The sequence below is a fragment of the Dryobates pubescens genome, chromosome 1 (assembly GCF_014839835.1).
Source record: "Dryobates pubescens isolate bDryPub1 chromosome 1, bDryPub1.pri, whole genome shotgun sequence".
Classification (NCBI taxonomy): domain Eukaryota; kingdom Metazoa; phylum Chordata; class Aves; order Piciformes; family Picidae; genus Dryobates; species Dryobates pubescens.
Genome location: NC_071612.1, coordinates 59877098 through 59902354, shown reverse-complemented (window position 1 = coordinate 59902354; position 25257 = coordinate 59877098).

Sequence of the window (25257 nt, the reverse complement as noted above, 5' to 3'; positions counted from 1 at the left end):
ACATTGTCTCACTGTTGGGTTTTTTGTTGGTCTACTTCATTATTTTTCTTAACAGGCAACAGCAAGACTGAAAGAAAGTTTTTCTCAGCTGGGGTAAGATACACCTGACTCAGGAGCAGGAAAGTAATTCTGCCCCTGTACTCAGCACTGGTTAGGGCCACACCTTGAGTACTGTGTCCAGTTCTGGGCTCTTCAGTTTAGGAAGGACACCGAGACACTTGAAGGTGTCCAGAGAAGGGCAACGAGGCTGGGGAGAGGCCTCGAGCACAACCCTGTGAGGAGAGGCTGAGGGAGCTGGGGTTGCTTAGCCTGAAGAAGAGGAGGCTCAGGGGAGTCCTTATTGCTGTCTACAACTACCTGAAAGGAGGTTGCAGGCAGGAGGGTGTTGGTCTCTTCTCCCAGGCAACCAGCACCAGAACAAGCAGACACAGACTCAAGCTGTGCCAGGGGAAGTTTAGGCTCAAGGAGAAAGTTCTTCCCAGAAAGAGTAAATTGCCATTGGAATGTGCTGTCCAGGGAGGTGGTGGAGTCACCATCCCTGGAGGTGTTCAAGAGGGCACTGGCCATGGCACTTGGAGCCATGGTTCAGTTGTCAGGAGGTGTTAGGTAATGGGTTGGACTTAATGATCTCTGAGATTTTTTTCCAACCTTGTTGATGCTATGATTCTTAGCATTTTGATCTTCTGTTTTCAGAGGAGACCAAAGAATTTTCTGAGGTCCCATTGCCTTTTCTGTTGCTGGCAGCACTTTGCATCTAGAGCATTTTCAGACCATCTGGAGCAAAGCTGTGCAAAAGGGAAAAATCGAAGTCTGCTCTTTATGTAGATCTATTCAGCGAGCCTCTCCTGTCAGTAAAGCAGGTTTTTTTTTCTCCTCTGTTTTTCCTGGGATGGAAGTAAGAGTGCTGCTTATGTAACAACACAAGGAGTTTTCTCTTTTAGAATAAAAAGTCGGGTAACTAAGCAACAAAAATCACTCTGGCCATGAACAAAATTGCTTTCCGATAGTTAGGATACCAACGGCAATACTCCTGAGAGCTGAACAGTGCAGGTTCTGGGGTGGGTAAGTACCTTGCTGCCTCCTCATTCTCATGAGGTTATTTTAGTCATGCCCAAAATATTGTAAGACTGCTTTGCTTGTTTTCTTGTTTGTTTGGTTTTTTTTATGTAGAGAGAAGCTATGATCCAGCTCTGCCTGTGACCCACACAACTTCCAACAGAATGTTGGTGTCCTCCCCAGGCTCCTGTCCTGGTGTGTTTATGTGCATCCATATGCAGCACTGAGGCTCTTAACTTTCTGTTTGGGTGGAACTTTTCCCACTAATACATTTTTTTTTGGATAACATACAAGTGCTAGCATTTAAAAACTTCACATGATGTTTCAACACAGGGCTTGCTGATGCCTCAGCTGCAAGCTGCTCAAGCTGGTGATCATCTCTACCCCCTCACCGATGCACACAGCTTTGTACACTGGGGCTGGGGCTTGTGCTTTGCTTCTCCTGCCTGCTGCGTTCACTGCCAACAGGAATCCAGCTCCTGGAGACCCACTTCAGCCCCTTTGCTGAAGTGAATGTGAAGATGGTTTAAGTGGTGGCTTCACCTGGTGTTTGCTGAATTATCTCCTTATAACCACACAGGCTTTGCTGGCTGGGACATTGTACTTAGGTTCCAGAAGCTACCTGTTAAAACCACTCCTCAGGGAACCACAGAATCACAGTAAACAGAAAACACCCAGTTGGAAGAGACATCAAAGATCTTCCAGTCCAACCCAGTTTAGGGTCAATCCTATACACGTGCCTAAGCATCAGGTCCACATGTTGCTTAAATGCCTAATCAGGGATGGCATTGCTTGTGCAGGGCAGAGAAAAGGTGAGGGAAACAATCCCAGTCAATCCCAAGCCACTGTAGAGCCTCCCACAGCCTCAGGCACCACACAACCCTGCTGTAGCTCAACGGTGCCTCATTCTACCTTCCCCACTCTGCAGAGCTGAGGGTCTGAGCCTGTGTTCAGGAGCTGAGTGTGGGCCCAGCACCAACCCTCTTCTCCAGACCAGAGCTGGGATCATCTCCAGGCAGAGGCTGTTAAGCCAAGAGCTCTGGTAAAGCTTAATGTGATTATCCACACACAGAGAACTCAGTTATGGCATAGCAAGTCAGAGTGGGAGACACAAACATCATTATATTTAGAGAGCAAAATGTCATCTATATGATAAAGGAGTTAGTTTAAAGATACTAATAGAAAAAAAAGTGAGAGTTTTATGGTCAACCCTTGAACCACAGGGGTTGTAGGGAATGTACCAGCTGTGGAGGCTGGAAATTTTTCGGAGAGCATTTCAAATTATTTCAGAAGTCCTTTCCATTTCTGTTCCTGGCCTTCCCATGAAAAACAGCTATGAAATTGTCTTTCAGAGGCATTGTGGGAATGAACTCAAGGGGATGGCTGAAAATTGAAAGAGAAATGTGCCAGTGTTCAGGTCTGGACCTATTTAGTTTGACTGCAAGATAGGGGTCAAAGTTCCAAACTCCCTGTTCATAATCCCACTGGCTTGTAGTGTTGTCAGTGACAGTGGGAGACAGTATATAGCCTACTGGCACAAAGGCCATGTATCTAATAGAGCTCCACCCACTCCTGTTTGGAAAACTTTGTACAACATCTGTTGCGTAGCACAGTCAAGATGAGGGTTAGCAAGGCAGAGGTGGAAGGAAGCTTTGTCTTCTGCCATGTGATAGGGGATGCAGATGACATGTTTAAATGGAGAACAGGACTGGTATGGTGACAAGACAACAGCAGGCTGGATGGAAAGGCAACAAGCCCACGGTGAGTTCTCATGTAGACTTTGTTTGCTCTAGGGATTAGGAGCATGGAGCTGAAGTCTGGCAATGTGTTGGTCCCTTTGCTTCAGAATGCACACCTTCAGGGGTGAGCTGTTTATCAGTGTCATAGGCTGAAAAATGTGTAGCTGTGAATACAGCTGTACAAGAAAAGTTGGTTGAATATGAGCCAACATGTGCCCAGGTGGCCAAGAAGGCCAACAGCATCCTGGCCTGGATCAGCAACAGTGTGACCAGCAGGACCAGGGCAGTGATAATCCCCCTGTACTCAGCACTGGTGAGGCCACACCTTGAGTACTGGGTTCAGTTTTGGGCTCCTCACTCCAAGAAAGACAGTGAGATGCTGGAGTGTGTCCAGAGAAGGACAGTGAAGCTGATTAAGGGTCTGGAGAACAGGGCTGGTGAGGTTGTTCAGCCTAGAGAAAAGAAGGCTCAGAGGAGACCTCCTTGCTGGGATATGATTTAGTGCTGCACTTGGCTGTGCTGGGCTAATGGTTGTACTTGGTGGCCTTCAAGGATTTCTTCCAACCAAAATGATTCTATCATGGTTTAGTTGATGATGGTTTAGTTGGATGATAGGCTGATCTCAAGGTCTCTTCCAACCTGGTTAATTCTATTCTATTCTATTCTATTCTATTCTATTCTATTCTATTCTATTCTATTCTATTCTATTCTATTCTATTCTATTCTATTCCATTCCATTCCATTCCATTCCATTCTATTCTATTCTATTCTATTCTATTCTATTCTATTCCATTCCATTCCATTCTATTCCATTCCATTCCATTCCATTCCATTCCATTCCATTCTATTCTATTCTATTCTATTCTATTCTATTCTATTCTATTCCATTCCATTCCATTCCATTCCATTCCATTCCATTCTATGATAATATTGAAAGGCTAGAGTAAAGAAGCTGTGTACTGTGACAGGAAAGGAAGGCTGTCAAAGACCTAGACACTAATTGTTGTCCAGCATGGCAAATAGTCAAAGAAAGAGGATCTGAAGCCAGAACCTACAGGTAACAACTGGTGGCTGAGGTTAAGAATTGGTATGAATCAGAACTCTTCACATTTCACAGCATCTAGGGGACTGGGACAGAAAGGTGATGAATAAATGACAAATGAGGAAGACCCTAAACACAAGGAACAGAAGGTCCATCACAGTAGCACAACTGAGGGGTGAATGTGTCTAGTATGCATGCTTGACCAGACAGGATTAAAATAACATCAAAATTGGAGTAAAGAGGTAGGATTTGCAGGAAAAGTTGCACAGAGGATGAGTACTGAACCAGGTGGCCAAGAAGGCCAATGGCATCCTGGGCTGCATCAAGAATAGTGTGGCCAGCAGGAGCAGGGAAGTCATTGTGCCCCTGTACTCTGCACTGGTTAGGCCACACCTTGAGTCCTGTGTCCAGTTCTGGGACCCTCAATTTAAGAAGGACATTGAGACACTTGAAGGTGTCCAGAGAAGGGCAGTGAGGCTAGGGAGAAGTCTGGAGCACAGCCCTGTGAGGAGAGGTGAGGGAGCTGGGGGTGTTTAGCCTGGAGGAGGCTCAGGGGAGACCTTATTGCTGTCCACAACTCCCTGAAGGGAGGTTTTAGCCAGGAGGGGGTTGGTCTCTTCTCCCAGGCAACCAGCACCAGAACAAGAGGACACAGTCTCAAGCTGTGCCAGGGGAAGTTTAGGCTGGAGGTGAGGAGAAAGTTCTTCTCAGAGAGAGTTGTTAGCCATTGGAATGTGCTGCCCAGGGAGGACCTGGTGGAGTCACCATCCCTGGAGGTGTTCAAGAGGGGATTGGATGTGGCACTTGGAGCCGTGGTTTAGTAGTCATGAGGTCTTGGGTGACAGGTTGGACTTGATGATCCTTGAGGTCTTTTCCAATCTTATTGATTCTATGATTCTAATGGTGCCAGGTGCTGCATTGATGTTACTGGGAGGAGATAGGGTGAGGTGGTCAGGTCAGCAGAGAAACCAATGTCTGAGGCATTATGAGCAGGGAATGGGAGCAGGGTGATGGAAGGTGAGTTGAAGATAGAGAGATGAACTCTCTTAGCCTGCTGTCTCTCATTGACTCTAATAATGTTGTGATTTATAACTTTCTTCTATGAATGTTCCTTCTGCATGTGGGTCTGTTTCTAACCAAAGCACTTCCAAAATCCCTTGGTTTGATGAGAACTGCAGAAACTCATTGTGTTGTGGCAATTGAAAACCTTGAGAGAAACAAGAAGAAACTGCATTTTACCCATTAGGATGGAAGCAAACAGTTATTTTTACCTCATTTGGATGAGGCTTTGAGCACCCTGGTCTAGTGGGAGGTGTCCTTGCCCATGGCAGGGGGATTGGACCTGGATGACCTTTAAGGTTTCTTCCAGCTGAAGCCATTCCATGATCAATAATCCACAGAATTTGTGGAACACTGTGTATTAAAATTATCATCTGTCTCAATTTTGGACAAGTCCATACAAAACCATTGGAGGATATTAGTTTCCCAGACTAGCAGGACGACAGCAAAATGCGAATCTGGAGCAGCGTCAGGCTTTAACCTCCTGGTGCCACAGTGAGAAGGGTTATTGGTTCCTCCTCCCAGGCAGACTGCAGTGCTTAATTAATCCTCCAAGCACTGAGTAAGCTTGTTAGGGCTATTTTAAAAGTATGGATTTATTATTAATGTTGCCCTTGGAATTTTCCTGGCTTCCCTGACGTATTCTTTTCCCCTCCTCTCACTGCACTCTGACTGCACTGATTCGCTGAGTTCAGCTCTGCTCTTCTGTGCCGCACAACTGAAGAGATGCTCAAGATCATAGAATCATAGAATCAACAACGCTGGAAAAGACCTCAAGGATCATCAAGTCCAACCTGTCACCCAAGACCTCATGACTACTAAACCATGGCACCAAGTGCCATGTCCAATCTGCTCTTGAACACCTCCAGGGATGGTGACTCCACTACCTCCCTGGGCACCACATTCCAATGGCTAACAACTCTCTCTGTGAGGAACTTTCTCCTCACCTCCAGCCTAAACTTCCCCTGGCACAGCTTGAGACTGTGTCCTCTTGTTCTGGTGCTGGTTGCTAGAGAGAAGAGACCAACCCCCTCCTGCCTGCAACCTCCCTTCAGGTAGTTGTAGAGAGCAATGAGGTCTCCCCTGAGCCTCCTCTTCTCCAGGCCAAGCAACCCCAGCTCCCTCAGCCTCTCCTCACAGGGCTGTGCTCCAGACCCCTCCCCAGCCTCGTTGCCCTTTTCTGGACACGTTCAAGTGTCTCAATGTCCTTCCTAAATTGAGAGGCCCAGAACTGGTGTGGCCTAACCAGTGCTGAGTACAGGAGCACAATGACTTCCCTGCTCCTGCTGGCCAAACTATTCTTGATGCAGGCCAGGATGCCATTCGCCTTCTTGGCCACCTGGGCACACTGCTGGCTCGTGTTCAGCCAGCTGTCAATCAGTACCCCCAGGTCCCTTTCTGTTTGGCAGCTCTCCAGCCACTCTGACCTCTTGCTTTTCCTTAAGACTGGTTGCTTTCCTGAGACTAACTGAAGAAACCCTCTGTCTAGTAGCCAGACATCACTTCATAGATTTCAAACTTCAGCTAATTCCAGAAAAGAAAGGCAATGGTATTTGTTTCCCTGTGGCAAACCCTCCACATTTCTTTTCCATTTCCTGAGTTTGTTGCAGAGATGTGAGGGAAGGACAGATGAGGACCTCTGTCACAATTCTCAAGTATTTCCCCTTCCCCCCTCAGAAATAAAGTGCTTTCAAGGGTTTTCACTCTCTCAAAGATCATTCATACCATTCCTCTTTTCAAAGAGTAAACTGAATTGCTTCCAAATGCAGCATGTGGGGTAAATGTCCTGAAGCTTTTGTGATTATATATTTTAAAAGCATGAGAGATCTCAGTTTTTCATGTCCTGTACTTTTTGCCTTGTCATCTTTAAAGGATCCCAAATACTTTATAAGGCCTCTCAAAATAATCCCAGCTGCCATGTGGGATTTATTAAGTTGCCCTTGCACTCTACCATAGACTCACAGAACTGTTTTGGTTGGAGAAGACTTTTTAGATCATCAAGTCCAGCCATTAACCTATCACTGCCAGGTCACCACTAAACCATGTCTCTCAGAATCACATCTATATGGTAGGCTGAACATGAGCTTGCAGTGTGCCCAGGTGGCCAAGAAGGCCAATGGCATCCTGGCCTGCATCAAGAATAGTGTGGCCAGCAGGAGCAGGGAAGTCATTGTGCCCTGTGCTCAGCACTGGTTAGGCCACACCTCGAGTACTGTGTCCAGTTCTGGGCCCCTCAGTTTAGGAAGGAGGTTGACTTGCTGGAACGAGTCCAGAGAAGGGCAACGAAGTTGGTGAGGGGCTTGGAGCACAAGCCCTATGAGGAGAGACTGAGGGAGCTGGGGTTGCTTAGTCTGGAGAGGAGGAGACTCAGGGGTGACCTTATTGCTCTCTACAACTACCTGAAGGGGGGTTGTAATGAGGTGGAGGTTGGTCTCTTCTCCCAGGCAACCAGTACCAGAACAAGAGGACACAGTCTCAGGCTGCGCCAGGGGAGGTTTAGGCTGGAGGTTAGGAGGAAGTTTTACACAGAGAGAGTGATTGCCCACTGGAATGGGCTGCCCGAGGAGGTGGTGGGGTCGCCGTCACTGGGGGTGTTCAGGGCGAGGCTTGACAGGACGCTTGGTTGCATGGTTTAGTTGATTAGGTGGTGTTGGATGATAGGTTGGACACAATGATCTTGAAGGTCTCTTCCAACCTGGTCTATTCTATTCTATTCTATTCTATTCTATTCTATTCTATTCTATTCTATTCTATTCCATTCCATTCCATTCCATTCTATTCTATTCCATGTGGCTTTTAAACCCCTCCAGGGATGGAGCTCCATCACTGCCCTGGACAGCCTGTTTGGGGAGGATATTTTTTCCTTATATCCACCTTAACCCCCTCCCAGTGTAAACTGAGGACATTTCCTCCTGTTCTGTTGTACAAATGACCAACCTTATTTCAGGTGAACATTGGATTTCCCTGAGGTTATTTAAGAAAGGAGTTTGAAGCAAGACTTGAATGTTATATTACTTATTTATCTTACTTGTCACCTGGGAATCCACACCTCCCCACATCTGCTCTTACCTTTAAGGTAGGATCAACTCACCAGACACACTTTTCTGACATAATAGAGCACTTCCGAGTGATTCTTACCTTCTCTATTGAATTTGCTGTGGCCACCCTGGGAGCTTCCAGCTCTCCAGATTTATTCAGGGGTCAAAGTAATCACAGTGAGGTCATCCAAATTCAGAAAACAAGGAGATGTTTCCTGGCTTTTCTGCTCCTTATTGAACAATCAGGCTCCAGTGTGTGTCTTTGGCCTCTCTGACTGGCCATCCCAGCGTTAATGGCTTCTCCACAAAGGGTGCCAAGCTGCATTGTGATGAGAGCATCTTTGCAGGTGGAGGATCAGTAGATGATATTTCCAATTCCTCTGAAGTTCTTCTCTCACTGCCTGTAGAAATAAGGGACATGACTGTGATTTCATAGAATCATTAAGGTTGGAAAAGACCTCTAAGATCATCAAGTCCCATCATCAACCCAGCACCATCATGATCACAAAATCACGTCCTGAACTGCCATGTCCAGACATTTTTGAACACCTCCAGGGGTGGTGATTCTGCCACCTTCCTGGGCAGACTGTTCCAATGCCTGACCACTCTTGCAGAAAATATTTATTTCCTCAAATCCAACCTAAACCCCTCCTGGTGCAACTTGAGACCATTTCCTCTTATCTTATCTTATCACTTGTTACTAGGGAGAAGAGACCAACCCTTACCTCACTACTACCTCATTTTAGGTAGCTGTAGGGAGCAACAAAGTAATTTGTTGATGCTTTCCTATTCTAAAGCTGTTGCCAGTTTCCCCAGGCCATTTTGTAATGTCTGCCTCTCCCATATGCAGCATCTCCCCAAGCTCTCAGTCAGGTGCTTGTTTTGGCAGCTCTCTGGGACATAGCCTGACTCATAGCTCTGGACAACTTCTCTGAGTCACACCAACCAACCATGGGTTTTTAGAGTATTTCCTCATTCTTTCCCCTTTTTATAACCAAACTTTCATAGAATCATAGAATCAGTCAGGGTTGGAAGGGACCACAAGGATCATCCAGTTCCAACCCCCTGCCATGGGCAGGGACACCTCACACTAGATCAGGCTGGCCAGAGCCTCATCCAGCCTGGGCTTAAACACCCCCAGGGATGGGGCCTCAACCACCTCCCTGGACAACCCATTCCAGGGCTTCACCACTCTCATGGGGAAGAACTTCCTCCTCACCTCCAGCCTGAATCTCCCCACCTCCAGCTTCATTCCATTCCCCTAGTCCTATCACTACCTGAGATCCTGAGAAGTCCCTCCCCAGCCTTCTTGTAGGCCCCCTTCAGATACTGCAAGGCCACAATTAGATCACCTGGGAGCCTTCTCTTCTCCAGACTGAACAGCCCCAACTCCTTCAGTCTGTCCTCATAGCAGAGCAGCTCCAGCCCTCTGCTCATCCTCGTGGCCCTCTCTGGACACCTTCCAGCATGTCCATATCCCTCTTGTAATAGGGCTCCAGAACTGGATGCTGTACTCCAGGTGGGGTCTCACCAGAGCTGAGTAGAGAGGGAGAAACTTTACATGTTAAACACTTGTTGAGAGGAAAACAGTTAATGAAATTGGTAGGGAGTGAAACTGGAAGATACTGAATAGGATTTGAGTGAAATTGAGTATTTACTGAGCAGAGACTTGAGTGGTAGACAGAGGGGCAGAAATCTTCTAGATGGCCTTGATCCAACACAAGGGTAGTTTCACTGAGTTAATTTAGAACATGTACTTTTGTTAAGTGGACTTCAGCCTTGCAAATATTGTCCCTTCATTTAAATTTCATTTCTAGGTTTATTTTTATCTATGGATGTGAATCTTAAGGACCTGAATCATCGCCTTAGATTACGACACCAGCAAGAGACAAAAGCAATCTGTAAGTATCAATCAATGCCTGCACATTGAAATGAAGGTCAATTTATTTATTTTCCAAATAAATATTTAATGACCATCCTCAAGAGCCACTAAATGTGTTCTGTTTGTCAGAAAAGACTGAGAAGAGAAAACATACTTTCGGGCTAATGTGTTTTGGGGCTGTGGTTTTACAAGGGCTTCTCTAATAGCACAAGGGTTAATGGCTTTAAGCTGGAAGAGGGAAGATTAAGACTGGAGATTAGGAGGAAATTCTTTCCAGTGAGGGTGGTGAGGCACTGGAACAGGGTGCCTGGAGGTCATGGATGCCCCCTCCCTGGAGGCATTCAAGGCCAGGTTGGATGGGGCTTTGAGCAACCTGGGCTAGTAGAAGGTAACCCTGCCCATGGCAGGGGGATTTGAACTAGCTGATCTTTAAGGTCTTTTCCAACCCAACCCATTCTATGAGTCTATGTTTTGTTCTGTGATGATCAGCTTTAGGCAGAAAAAACCCAACAAAACCTAGGATTTAAAAGCTTACCTGAGCCCTTTCAGCTACTTCATTTCATAGATCTGCTTCAAGGGGAAGTTACTTCTGAGAGGTACTGCTTTATTTAGATGACTACATACAGGACAAAAGGTGTGGGATGTGAAGGTCTGTTTGTAAAACAGTCTGTTCATAAAAACCTACTTGCTGTCTGTCTGTGCTTAGACGTGACTCAAAACCTGCACTGTGTCTTTCTTTAGGCCCTTTGCTGAAGACAGTCATTCAGCATTTAGAAATACTGATCAATACCAACTCATTCTGGGTCCAGTTTTGTTCAGTATCTTCATCAATGAACTGGATGAAGGCATAGAGTGCACCCTCAGGAAGTTCACTGATGATACAGAACTGGGGGGTGGGGGGAGTAGCTGACAGCCCTCAGGCTGTGCTGCCATCCCACGAGATCTGGGCAGGCTGGAGAGCTGCGTGAAGGCAAACCTCACGAAGTTCAGCAAGAACAAGTGTAGAGACCTGCAGTTGGGGAGGAACAATACCTGGCACCAGTACAGTTTAGGGGTCCTCCTCCTGGAAAGCAGCTCCATGGAGAACGATCTTGGAGTCCTGGTGGAGAGCAAGTTCTGCATGGGACAGCAATGTGCCCTTGTGGCCAAGAGAGTCAACAGCATCCTGGGGTGCATCAAGGAAAGTGTGGCCAGCAGGGCTAGGAAGGTTGTCTTGCCCCTCTACTCTGCCCTGGTGAGACCACACCTGGAATACTGTGTCCAGTTTTGGGCTCCCCAGTTCAAGAAAGACAGGGACCTGCTCGAGAGATTCCAACAGAGAGCTCTGAGGGTGATTAAGGGACTTGAACATCTCTCCTATGAGGAAAAACGGAGAGACCTGGGGCTGTTCAGTCTTGAGAAGTGAAGGCTGAGAGGAGATCTGATCAATGTCTATAAATATCCTAGGGGTGAGTGCCATGATGAAGGTGCCAGGGTCTTTTTGGCGGTGCTCAGTGACAGGATAAGGACCAATGGGTACAAGCAGGAAGACAGGAGCTTCCACCTCAGCACAAGGAGAAAATTCTTTATGGTGAGGGTGCTGGAGTCCAGAGAGGTTGTGGAGCCTCCTTCTCTGAAGCTGCCTGGATGCATTCCCATGTGGCCTACCCTTTGGCAGGGGGGTGGACTTGATGATCTTTGGAGGTCCCTTGCAACCCCTAACATTCTGTGATTCTGGAATTCTCCCTTAAAACCTAATTGGATCAAAACAATTATCCTGAATTAAAACTATCATTAAGTTAATCTTTTTATTTCCACCAAGTGACAAAAATAGGTGAATTATTCATGTGCACAATTAATTGAAATGCTGAAAATGTTCCCTTGCATGAAAACATAAATAAATCACCACCCCAACACCAAGAAAGCCCTCCACTGGTGAGTGTGAAAATTCCTGTGTTACAGAAGATTGAAATAGCAGAAGGTCCTGAGCTGGTTCAGAGAAGGATAAGACTTAGAGTTGTGAAACCTTGATGCTACAGATAAATAATAAATGAAGACGAAGCCATTAAGTGAGACCAAACACATGCCTGGCAATAAGTGGCTGTTTCTGGTTTCCTGAGATAAACTCACATAAAGTTTTCATTTGCTTAAAATAGGGGCAGGGGAAAACCCCAGTGGAACCAATCCAGAATGGTTTTGCCCTAAGGATGACGTTTGATGGTTTGGTACTATGGCAAGAATATGTTGTTTGCCTTTGTTGTTCCAGCCTATCTGAAGTACTTTTCCATACCATGGGGAACATGGGGTGATCATAATCAATAAGGTTGGAAAAGACCTCAGAGATCATCAAGTCCAACTTATTACCTAATACCTAACACCTTCTGACAACTAAACCATGGCTCCAAGTGCCACATCCAATCCCTTTGTGAATCCCTCCAGGAACAGTGACTCCACCACCTCCCTGGGCAGCACATTCCAATGGCGAACAACTCTCTCAGGGAAGAACTTTCTCCTCACCTCCAGCCTAAACTTCCCCTGGTGCAGCTTGAGACTGTGTCTGCTTGTTCTGGTGCTGGTTGCCTGGGAGAGGAGACCAATCCCCGCCTGGCTACAATCTCCCTTCAGGTAGTTGTGGACAGCAATAAGGTCTCCCCTGAGCTTCCTCTTCTCCAGACTAAGCAACCCCAGCTCCCTCAGCCTCTCCTCACAGGGCTGTGCTCGAGGCCTCTCCCCAGCTCCATTGCCCTTCTCTGGACACGTTCAAGTGTCTCAATGTCCTTCTTAAATTGAGGGGCCCAGAACTGGACACAGGACTCAAGGTGTGGCCTAACCAGTGCTGAGTACAGGGGCACAATGACTTCCCTGCTCCTGCTGGCCACACTGACAACCCAGTAGTAAGACACTGTATTTATCTCATAACTTTTTGGGATGAATCTAGAATGCTTCAGACAATTCTTGTAGAGAAATAGTCTGCCCATCACCATATATTTCCCAGGCAATAGTTCTGGTGTACTGCATATTTTATCTACAGAATAACAACCTGAGTGTCAGTAACTCCTCTGGCTTGTTCTCCCCTGGCACTTATGTCAAATGAAAAAGGAAGAAAATCTTTCCAGTGAGGGTGGTGAGACACTGGAACAGGTTGCCCAGGGAGGCTGTGAATGCCCCCTGCCTGGAGGTGTTCAAGGCCGGGCTGGATGAGACCTTCAGCAACCTGGTCTAGTGGGAGATGTCCCTGACCGTGACAGGGGTTTGGAACTAGAATATCTTTGGGGTCCCTTCCAGCTGAAACCATTCTGTGACAGAACATGGATGTTTTTATTGATTACACTTCCCAAACTGGTGAGACCCCACCTGGAGCACTGTGTCCAGTTCTGGAGCCTCTATTACAGGAAGGATCTGGACATAGTGGAATGTGTCCAGAGAAGGGCCGTGAGGATGAGCAGAGGGCTGGAGCTGCTCTGCTATAAGGACAGACTGAGGGAGTTGGGGCTATTCAGTCTGATGAGAAGGCTCCCAGGAGACCACCTTGGGGCCTTCCAGTATCTGAAGGGGGCTACAAGAAAGCTGGGGAGGGACTATTGAGGCTGCCAGGGAGTGATAGGACTGGGGGGAATGGATAAAAAACTAGAAATGGTTAGATTCAGATTGGATGTTAGGAAGAAGTTCTTCCCCATGAGGGTGGTGAGACACTGAAACAGGTTCCCTAGGGAGGTGTTGGAAGCCTCATCTCTGGAGGTTTTTAAAGCCAGGCAGGATGTGGCTCTGAGCAACCTGCTGTAGTGTGAGGTGTCCCTGCCCATGGCAGGGGGGTTGGAACTGGATGGTCCTTGAGGTCTCTTCCAACCCTAACAATTCTATGGTTCTATGATATATATTTTATTCCCATATATGACCTTTATTCCAGTATATTCTCTTACATGAGCTGATGTGAAGTTCCAAAATCATCTGAAAGGCATGAGATACAGATCTGGGAGCATTTTTGCTCTACATGCCCTCTGGACTTACAGACAGAGAGCAGGCTAGGTACCGACTCCCCAGCTGCAAGCTGCATACACTGGAAGTGCAGCCAGGGAGGAAAGTGTCATTCTCACTGCATTGCTGGAGCAGACTAAGAACCTTACAGCTTTTAGCAGGATTGCTGGGCTCGTGCTCTGCTCCTTTATCTTGGCTAGTGACTCATACTGCGGCGCAAAACCAGAGGCATCACATTCCCATCACCTATCAGCTTAGTATTCAGGGCAAAGTAATTGTTGTTGGCATGTCAAAACACTCCACTGAGTTAGACAAGGGAAACACCCCATACTTCATTTGTTGAAATACTAGAATTTTCCTTTGAACCAAATCTCTTCAGCTTAAATCAGCTTAATATGGCCATGAAATCCCTCCCCCCCCAGCCCAGCTCTCTTATTAATGTTATTTTCTAATCATACTTTTGTGTGTGTGCTGCTGGGTTTGTAGCAGCTGGCAGGGGGTGTGTGTTCACAATCCTGAGTCTTATCTGAAGGCATAGCTGTGCAACATCAGAAGATAAACAGCACTGGAAGCTCAGGGAACTTTCTAGCCTGCCTTCAGAGTCACATTTGCTAATGGAATATATTGCCAGAAGTAGAAAAAGGTTTTCAGCAGGGCTGGTAGGAATAGAACTGAGGGAGTTTAACAGGGAGTTTCCTAAGCATAGTAGAAAGTGCCTTCCTCCCCCCTCCTCCCTTGCTGATCAGATTTTTTATATACAATTCATTCTTTATACTTAAGGTCACTTTTTGTTTCTATTTTTCTTCTCAAAAACTACATTTCTAGTCACTGTAAGCATAAAAAACTAATTTTATAATTGTGGTGGTTTGAGCCCTAACTGGGAGTTAAGAGCTCAGATGGGGGCAAGGCTGAGAATCTCTCCCCCACTCCCCCCTCCTCCCTCCCAACAGAGAGGGGAGAAAAGGAAGGAGCAAATCCACCAAACAATAATTTGGAGTCGGCTTGGAAGTAGAGGGGTAAAGAGTTGTCTTTAAACTATAGATAGATAGATAGATAGATAGATAGATAGATAGATAGATATATCTAAGCTGTCAGCTCGTGGTTTGGACCGCTGTTCTCTGTGCTGGGTTAGGAACTGGCTGGAGGGCCAAGCCCAGAGAGTGGTGGTGAAGGGTGCCACAGCCAGCTGGCAGCCAGTCACCAGTGTTGTCCCCCAGGGATCAGTGCTGGGCCCCATCCTCTTTAACATCTTCATTGATGATCTGGATGAGGGGTTTGAGTCAGTCATCAGCAAGTTTGCAGATGCCACCAAGTTGGGAACGGATGTTAGTCAGTTAGAGGGCAGAAGGGCTCTGTAGAGGGACCTCGACCGACTGGACAGATGGGCAGAGTCCAATGGGATGGCATTTAATAAGTCCAAGTGCCAGGTGCTGCACTTTGGCCACGGCAACCCCATGCAGAGCTACAGGCTGGGGTCAGAGTGTCTGGAGAGCTGCCAAACGGAGAGGGACCTGGGGGTGCTGATTGACACCCACCTAAACATGAGCCAGCAGTGTGCCCAGGTGGCCAAGAGGGCCAATGGCATCCTGGCCTGTATTAGGAATAGTGTGGCCAGCAGGAGCAGGGAGGTCATTGTGCCCCTGTACTCTGTGTTAGTTAGGCCACACCTTGAGTACTGTGTCCAGTTCTGGGCCCCTCAGTTTAAGAAGGACATCGAAACACTTGAACGTGTCCAGAGAAGGGCAACGAGGCTGGGGAGAGGCCTTGAGCACAGCCCTGTGAGGAGAGGCTGAGGGAGCTGGGATTGTTTAGCCTGGAGAAGAGAAGGATCAGAGGTGACCTCATTGCCCTCTACAACTACCTGAAAGGTGGTTGTAGACAGGAAGGGGTTGGTCTCTTCTCCCAGGCAACCAGCACCAGAACAAGGGGACACAGTCTCAAGCTGTGCCAGGGGAGGTTTAGACTCGAGGTGAGGAAAAAGTTCTTCACTGAGCGAGTCGTTCATCATTGGGATGTGCTGCCCAGGGAGGTGGTGGAGTCGCCGTCCCTGGAGGTGATCAAGGGGAGATTGGACGTGGCACTTGGTGCCATGGTCTAGTTGTGAGGTCTGTTGGGACAGGTTGGACTTGATGATCCTTGGGGTCTCTTCCAACCTTGGTTATACTGTGAGATATATATATATATATATATATATATATATATATATATATATATATATAAAACACTAACAGGAAAGGTTCACAAGGGCAAGGAACAAGGATGGATGGGAGTGGGACAAAAAAAAAGAATAATACAAAAGCAGTCTTTCTCTAAGGAGGCACGGAGGCAGCAAGGAGAAGGATCAGGTCCAAGCATGTGGCAGAGGAGCAGGAGGGCAGCTGCAGTAGCTCTCATCCAGCAGAGGCAGGAGCCAAAAGGAGAGCCAACAGCTATGATGTCCTGCTTTTTATACCCTAGCTGGGCAGGGAAGGGGGAGTGGAACAGACTCAGCTTCCCAGGGGAAAACACCCTGCAGGGAGGGTAAAGTACCCACAAGCCCACCACCCTGCTTTGTTTTTTTTTGTTTTCAGAAAAGGGCATTAACCCGCCACAATAATAAACCCCACACATTTTTAGGTGGTTTACCCTTGTGGCCTGGGTTAGGACAAGGGGCAATGGCCGTAAACTCTAGCACAGGAGGTTCCATCTCAATATGAGGAAGAACTTCTTCACAGTGACGGTCACAGAGCACTGGAACAGGCTGCCTAGAGTGGTTGTGGAGTCTTCTTCGCTGGAGCCCTTTCAAGACCCATCTGGATGTGTTCCTGTGTGACCTGTGCTGGATTCTATGGTCCTGCTCTGGCAGGGGATTGGACTTCATGGTCTCCAGAGGTCCCTTCCAACCCCTAACATCCTGTGATCCTATGTTACTCTTATTTGGAATGGGCTGTCTGGGGAGGTGGTGGAGTTGCCATCACTGGGGGTGTTTAGGAGGAGACTTTATGGGGTGCTTGGTGCCATGGTTGATTAGATAGTGTTGGATGATGGGTTGGATGTGATGATCTTGAAGGTCTCTTCCAACCTGGTTAATTCTATTCTATTCTATTCTATTCTATTCTATTCTATTCTATTCTATTCTATTCTTCCAACCTGGTTAATTCTATTCTATTCTATTCTATTCTATTCTATTCTATTCTATTCTATTCTATTCTATTCTATTCTTCCAACCTGGTCTATTCTATTCTATTCTATTCTATTCTATTCTATTCTATTCTATTCTATTCTATTCTTCCAACCCGGTTAATCCTCTCCCTCTCCCTCTCCCTCTCCCTCTCCCTCTCCCTCTCCCTCTCCCTCTCCCTCTCCCTCTCCCTCTCCCTCTCCCTCTCCCTCTCCCTCTCCCTCTCCCTCTCCCTCTCCCTCTCCCTCTCCCTCTCCCTCTCCCTCTCCCTCTCCCTCTCCCTCTCCTCTCTATACCCATAGTTTATTTGATGACTTTCCTTATGCTAGCACCTGCAGGCTGTAACTAAAGGAACTTCAGAATTAACCATTTTCCCAGAGATTTCGTTTTCTTCGTGCCACATTAGGGGAGCAAGGCCAGCACACAGGAGCTGTAGAGCAGGCACAGCAGCAAATCTCCTTATGTGCTCACACAAGGAGCAAAGTTCAGAATGTCTCTGCATTTCAGAGACGTTCTGCTTGCAACCACATCCACTCATCAGAATCCAGTTCGGTTAATTGCATCAGGACACGTTGCTGTTTTCCAGGGATTGACTCTCCTAATGTGCAGTGTAATTACAGTGAGATTCTGCTGCAACATTAAGGCTTCTTCTTTTTCTTTTTTTCCCCCCTCTTTTCATTAACAGCCACTAAACCCCTGAGACTGGCCTGGCAATACTCTGCCAGTCTGCACATTTCTACCAAGCTTCTTTTATCTCAGCCTTTCTTAAATTCTCTTTTAATACATATGGAACAAACTGGAACAAATTGGAGCAGTTTTAGGGTGTTTCTGGCTGGAGAGACGTCTGAAGGCTTTAGTTTAAATCCAGTAAGTTTAATAAATCAATAGTAATTAAGTGGTCAGGGAAAAAAAATCAGGCAAAACTTCCAACACTATATTCTGCTCTTTTTGGAGATGGCCCCTTTATGCATGAGATCTGTAGGTGACAAGGTTGATGCAGCTGGGAAAGAAGGACAAGAAGAGCTGTATGATAAAGCTGCAGGGACTTTCAGTGTATGGCCTCCCTACATGCATGGAGAAAACAACTTGAAGCAAGGTAAAAATCCCAGAATGTTGAGGGCTAGAAGGGACATAGAATCATAGAATCAGTCAGGGTTGGAAGGGACCACAAGGATCATCTAGTTCCAACCTCCCTGCCATGGGCAGGGACACCCCACACTAGATCAGTCTGGCCAGAGCCTCATCCAGCCTGGGCTTAAACACCCCCAGGGATGGGGCTCAACCACCTCCCTGGACAACCCATTCCAGGGCTTCACCACTCTCATGGGGAAGAACTTCCTCCTCACCTCCAGCCTGAATCTCCCCACCTCCAGCTTCATTCCATTCCCCCTAGTCCTATCACTACCTGAGATCCTGAGAAGTCCCTCCCCAGCCTTCTTGTAGCCCTCTTCAGATACTGGAAGGCCACAATTAGGTCCCCTCAGAGCCTTCTCTTCTCCAGCCTGAACAGCCCCAACTCCTTCAGTCTGTCCTCATAGGAGAGGTGCTCCAGCCCTCTGCTCATCCTTGTGGCCCTTCTCTGGACACCCTCCAGCACCTCCATATCCCTCTTGTAATAGGGGCTCCAGAACTGGAGGCAGTACTCCAGGTGGGGTCTCACCAGACATCTTGGGATCACCTAGTTCAACTTCCCTGCTAAAGCAGGGTCACCCACAGCAGCTTGCCCAGGATCACAATAGACAGGGGGTTTGGAGGCTCTCCAGAGAAGGAGACTCTACAAACTCACTGGGCAGCCTGCCCTAGGGCTCCAGCACCCTCACAGCAAAGTTTTTTCTCCTCATTTTCAGATTGAATTTCCTGGGCTCCATTTTGTGCCCACTGATCGTTGTTCTGTCCCTGGGAACCAAGTCATCAGTTCATGTCTTTGTGGTTTGCACACATCATCAGTTTGATGCTAACTTTCAGCTGCTCTTCCAACAAACCTCTCCCAATGGTCACTTTTTGGATTCTCTGCCACTCCCTTTCTCCCTGTGCCAGTAATCCAAGAGCAATGGAGACAAATAGGGATGGTTGTGAGTGAGTGGCTCCAGGTGAAGGTAGGCTGGGAAACAACCAGGTGGAATAACCAACAGCAGGAGCTCTACACTGCTGTTTTGTACCTTTCCTCATTCACGAATCATAACGACAAGGTTGGTGTTTGCTCTTCTGTGTCCTATTTACAAGCATTTGGACACCAAGTGCAAAAATCCACTATCCTGCCGTTTCCATGTGTGGCAGTTCAGGGCAGGAGGCTGGGTGCCTCTTGTTACTGCCACGTAAGTTACACCTCTAGTGTCCCGAGAGTCCAGCCCAGGAGGTGGGCACAGGAAACAGCCTATTTCATACCCATAAATCCTGCACCCTATAAATCCAGCTGCAAAGTCTTTCTCTTCCTCTTTCTTCCCTCTCTGCTCCTGTGGGAGATGGTCCCTATCAGGTAACATTGGGGGAGTATCTCAAGGCCTCTTAGGCCTGACTAGGCCTAATGCCAGGAGTAGGGGTGGGGTGGGGGCAGTCTTCAGACCTGGTCAGCCTGAGACTAGCCCAGAAGGGGGGGGGGGGGGGGGGGGGGGGGGGGGGGGGGGGGGGGAGAGGGAGGGAAAGAAAGAGCCCTGGGGGTTTTGGGTACACCCTTAGGTGGGGAGAAGAGAAGATGGGGAGCCTTTGGGTATGCTGGAAGGGACTCTGTATGCTTTGGGATTCTTTGCCACTCTGCTTTGTATATTTCTGTGAAACACCAACAGCTTTTCCATTTAAACTTTCCATCACTTTGCAATCCATTTGTGTGAGTGTCATTCTTTTGCCCCTTTCAGGGGCAACAGAGGATCTGTCCAGCCTTAGACAGGACAACATATTTGGTAACCCCCAGCCATTTTCAGAGCTCAGGGATGAACAGAACTACCTTTGTAGCAATGCCAGGACTGAGCCATCTGGCTGGTACCAGTTTCAGCAGATATCTCTGACTGAGGCTTTAAACTGGTTTGCTAGCTAGCACAATTAATATCACAGCAGCAATGACAGTCTACTCATGGGTTTGTAGATAGCCTGGAAATATCATCTGTTTTGGCTATGATAGATTAGTTACTCAGTAAAACAGAGCTGCAGTCTTGAGGAATGCACAAAATAGATGGCTGGAAATAGACATTCACATGGTTATGGTGAATGCAGCAGTTACTAGCTGTAGAAAGCCCAACTAAATGAGCTGTACTAACCTGGAAAAGAGATGTCTACATATATAGCTATACATCTATATTTTATCTCCCTGATTTGAATGATGAAGATATGATTGATATAAATAAATTATTAGTAATGTTACACAGAATCACAGAAAGGTAGAGGATGGGAGGGACCTCAGAAGATCATCTTGTCCAAACCCCACCTGATAAAGCAGGATCACCTGAAGTAAATCACCCAGGAACATGTCCACATCGGTTTTAAATGCCTCCAGAGATGGAGACTCCTCAGCCTCTCTGGGCAGCCTGCTCCAGGGCCCTGACACCCTCAAACTGAAGACATTTTTTTCGTTATGTGTACATGGAGTCTCCTGGGTTCCAGTCTGTACCCATTGCCCCTTTGCTCTGTCACTAAGCACCACTGAAAAATGTCCGGTCCCATCCTTGTGACATTTGGCTTTTAGCTATTGATCAGCATCAAGGAAATCACCTCTCAGACTGCTCTTCTCCAAGCTAAACAGCCCCAGGTGTCTCAGCCCTTCCTCATAATGTAGGTGCTCCAGGCCCCTCAGCATGTTAGTGGCTCTGCTGGACTCTCTCCAGTAGCTCCCTGTCTCTCTTGAACTGGGGAGCCCAAAATTGCTTGGTTGCATGGTTTAGTTGATTAGGTGGGTTGGATTAGTTGATAGGTTGGACACGATGATCTTGAAGGTCTCTTCCAACCTGGTCTGGTCTATTCTGTTCTATTCTATTCTGTTCTATTCTATTCTATTCTATTCTATTCTATTCTATTCTATTCTATTCTATTCTATTCCTCAAGTCTAAACCTCCCCAAGCTGTGCCAGGGGAGGTTTAGACTCGAGGTGAGGAAAAAGTTCTTCACTGAGCGAGTCGTTCGTCATTGGAATGTGCTGCCCAGGGAGGTGGTGGAGTCACCGTCCCTGGAGGTGTTCAAGGGGAGATTGGACGTGGCACTTGGTGCCATGGTCTAGTTGTGAGGTCTGTTGGGACAGGTTGGACTTGATGATCCTTGGGGTCTCTTCCAACCTTGGTTATACTGTGATACTGTGATATTCTATTCTATTCTATTCTATTCTATTCTATTCTATTCTATTCTATTCTATTCTATTCTATTCTATTCTATTCTATTCTATTCTATTCTACTTCAACCCAGTACTCCTGATAAGGCTTCACCAGGGCAGAGCAGAGGGGGAGAAGAACCTCCTCTGGTTCTGGTCCAGTTGGTCACACTCTTCTTAATGCAAGTTTGGGGCTGATCTGGGTAATGTCTACTGAAATGATGGAATACTTCTATGCAGCTGATTTGGATTTTTGGCCAACTCAAACACTGTTAATGACATCTTTTTATTGTGTTCATGTCTTGCAAGGTTTCTTGGTTTCTCTTGGCCTTAAGACCTAGCAGGACTCTCTCTGAATGACAGAAAGCCTGGACTCTGGAATACACTAAAGTGTACCTGTAGTCTGTCTCCCAGGTCCTCCCTGTGTCCACCAGCTTTACATTATGAAATCATTAATGCTGCCAGGTGTCACAAATCTGAAAACCACTTCTCTGACATAAAGAACTTTGCTTTCATCTCTCTGGTGGTTTAGGAAAAGATTTGATATGAAGATTTTACAGGGTTTATGTTAATTATTGACTGAATGCCATTTGTGTATCACATGGTATTCCTCTCTTCCATACCCTTCAGAGGTTGGATATTAGGAAAAAAATTCTTCACTGAAAGAGTGTGCATTGGAACAGGCTGTGCAGGGAGGTGGTGGAGTCACCATCCCTGGAGGTGTTCAAAAAAACATGTAAACATGGCACTTGGGCACATGGTTTAGTGGTCATGGTGGTATTGGGTTGATGATTGGACTCAATGATCTTAGAGGTCTTTTCCTTGAACATGTCCAAAGAAGGGCAACGAGGCTGGGAACAGGTCTGGAGCACAGCCTTGTGAGGAGAGGCTGAGGGAGCTGGGGTTGCTTAGCCTGGAGAAGAGGAGGCTCAGGGGAGACCTTCTTGCTCTCTACAACTACCTGAAGGGAAGCTGTAGCCAGGTGGGGGTTGGTCTCTTCTCTCTAGCAACCAGCGCCAGAACAAGAGGACACAGTCTCAAGCTGTGCCAGGGGAGGTTTAGGCTCAAGGTGAGGAGAAAGTTCTTCCCAGAAAGAGTAATTGGCCATTGGGATGTGCTGCCCAGGGAGGTGGCGAAGTCACCATCACTGGAGGTGTTCAGAAAGTGATTGGATGTGGCACTTGGAGCCATGGTTTAGTTAGTCAGGAGGTGTTGGATGATAGGTTGGACTTGATGATCTCTGAGGTCTTTTCCAACCTTATTAATTCTATGATTCTATGATTCCAATCTTTATGATTCTATGATTCTACCTCTTCCTATCAACAGCCACGCTGCTGTCAGTAACTTTTCATAGAATCATAGAATCATAGTATCAGTCAGGGTTGGAAGGAACCACAAGGATCATCTAGTTCCAACCCCCCTGCCGTGGGCAGGGACACCCCACACTAGATCAGGCTGGCCAGAGCCTCATCCAGCCTGGGCTTAAACACCTCCAGGGATGGGGCCTCAACCACCTCCCTGGACAACCCATTCCAGGGCTTCACCACTCTCATGGGGAAGAACTTCCTCCTCACATCCAGCCTGAATCTCCCCACCTCCAGCTTCATTCCATTCCCCCTAGTCCTATCACTACCTGAGATCCTGAGAAGTCCCTCCCCAGCCTTCTTGTAGGCCCCCTTCAGATACTGGAAGGCCACAATAAGGTCCCCTCAGAGCCTTCTCTTCTCCAGACTGAACAGCCCCAACTCCTTCAGTCTGTCCTCATAGGAGAGGTGCTCCAGCCCTCTGATCACCCCCGCACTTTTCAAGTGCTAGGTTGCTTCACATCACCAAGCTGAAGCAAACTCACCAGAACCTTGTCTTCTGGTTTTCAATAAAATGTTTCTTCAAGGTGGCTTGACTTCATAAAGATTTGCCAAGAGATGAAACACAGATGCTAAAGATGGTGATATTTTTTTAAGCCTTTACTTGCTTTTCACCCCCATCAAGGGTAGAGAATTGCACTGCATAAAACCAGTGTTCCCATTTGGTATATGGGGAGACAAACACATATGATCCACAGGAGAGCAGGGATAGGGGGGTGATGGAACCCAGCCCCTCTCTGATTACTCCACTGAATATCTGTTGTGAGTAAGAGCAATGTTCAAATTGCTTTCCTGTTGTTGTCATCCCCTCCCCTGAGCAAAACACAACAAATATTTCCCACATTGTGATTCAAGTACAGTAAGAAATGGCACTTTCAGCAGCATGCCAAGGCACTGCTGACCCCAGCTGGGGTATGCACACTGTGTTTGTCTTCTGTCTGTCTGTCAGCACACAGACAGTAAGTAAAGAAAACCAAACAAGAGACTTTGCATGTAGGTTCTATCTAAGTCCCTTTCCTCCTGAAGGCCCTGCACAGCTTAACTCTGAACTCTGGAAGATAGTTGGTTAGCATTTGTATTCTCTTCACTGCTGTCAGACACATAGCCCTGGACATGAATTCGGGGTTTAGGGAAATACAGCTTTTAGCAGCCTGAGTGAGAAAAGCAAAAGCACTTCACTGTGCAGCACAAGTCAGGACACCAAGATTTGTTTCTCAGGTATTTACTTGTACCAGACATAAATGTTTTAAAATGATGGAAATCTGAACATGATTTAAGAGACTTCTTGGTGAATTTGTTGCTCATCTATCAGGGCTCCCCAGTTCAAGAGAGACACACAACCAATGGAGAGAGTCCAGCAGAGGCTACAAAGATGCTGAGGAGCCTGGAGCATCTCTGTGAAGAGGAAAGGCTGAGAGCCCTGGGGCTGTTCAGCCTGGAGAAGAGCAGACTGAGAGGGGATCTGCTCAGTGTTCAGCAAGAGCTAAAGGGTGGAGGGCAAGAGGATTTCAGTAGTATCTAGTGACAGGACAAGGGCCAGTGGGCACAAACTGGAACCCAGGAGGTTCCGCCTGAATGCGATGAAGAAAAGCTTTGGCGTGAGGGTGGTGGAGCCCTGGAGCAGGCTGCCCAGAGAGGTTGTGGAGTCTCTTCTCTGGAGAGATTCCAAACCTGCTTGGACACTGTGATCCTGGGCAAGCTGCTGTGAGTGACCCTGCTTCAGTGGAAGGGTTGGACTGGATGATCCCCAGAGATTCCTTCCAACCCCCACCATGCTTGTGTTTTGTGCCCTAATGTGAGAAAGCTACTTGAGTAGGAGAGATTGCAGATCCTGTGTGGTTAACTGCATTCAAAGCTCTTCTTGTGTCTTGCAACTGACACAACAACAGCACTTCAGTCTTAAAAACGATGCAGTGCTACAGCCATGCAACCACCTACATCATAAATGCCTGTGAAAATACAATATATTACCAGAGATCCAGCAGTCTTACAACACATGAAGAAATCATAAAGCAGCAGCTGCTGAAGAACACAAATATTTTTATTACTTCTAGGGAGTGACTACTGCTGGAATAACAACAACAACAACAACAATAACATAAAATCAGGTAACTCAGATGGCCAAATTCATCAGCTTATTTTAATTTCTTTTCTTTTTTTAAGGGCTGTAATACCCAAAGCTGGTTGTGAGCCTTCAGACTTGCTGCTGGATAAAGGACAAAGCTGTACAGCCTCATTAATGAACTGAGGGCTGTTCAGAAAGCCCAGAAAAGGACTCTTGCAGATAAAGACATCCCATTTAAGGGTTAATTCACTGCATAAATATGGCATTGACTCAAACTCTTACAGCGTGCAGCAGTCTATTTTTATGACTTAACCTTTACTGATCCACATCTCTTAATCTGCTCCCTGTTATGCAGATGCTATTTCTGTTTATAAAGATAAAAGTGAATGTCCTTGATACTAAAGACTCAGGACTTCTGGATTCTCTTTTTAAATCATACTCCTTGAAGGTGATGTCCTCACCTCTTGGCTGAGGCCAGCTAATCTATGTGCTCCCTACTGAGAGAGGACTGTTGCTACAATACAGTGACTCAGCTAATCCAAATTGTTGACTGTTCTGCCTGAATTTGAGTCTTTTCCCTGTATGTGCAACCAAAATATAGGATTTT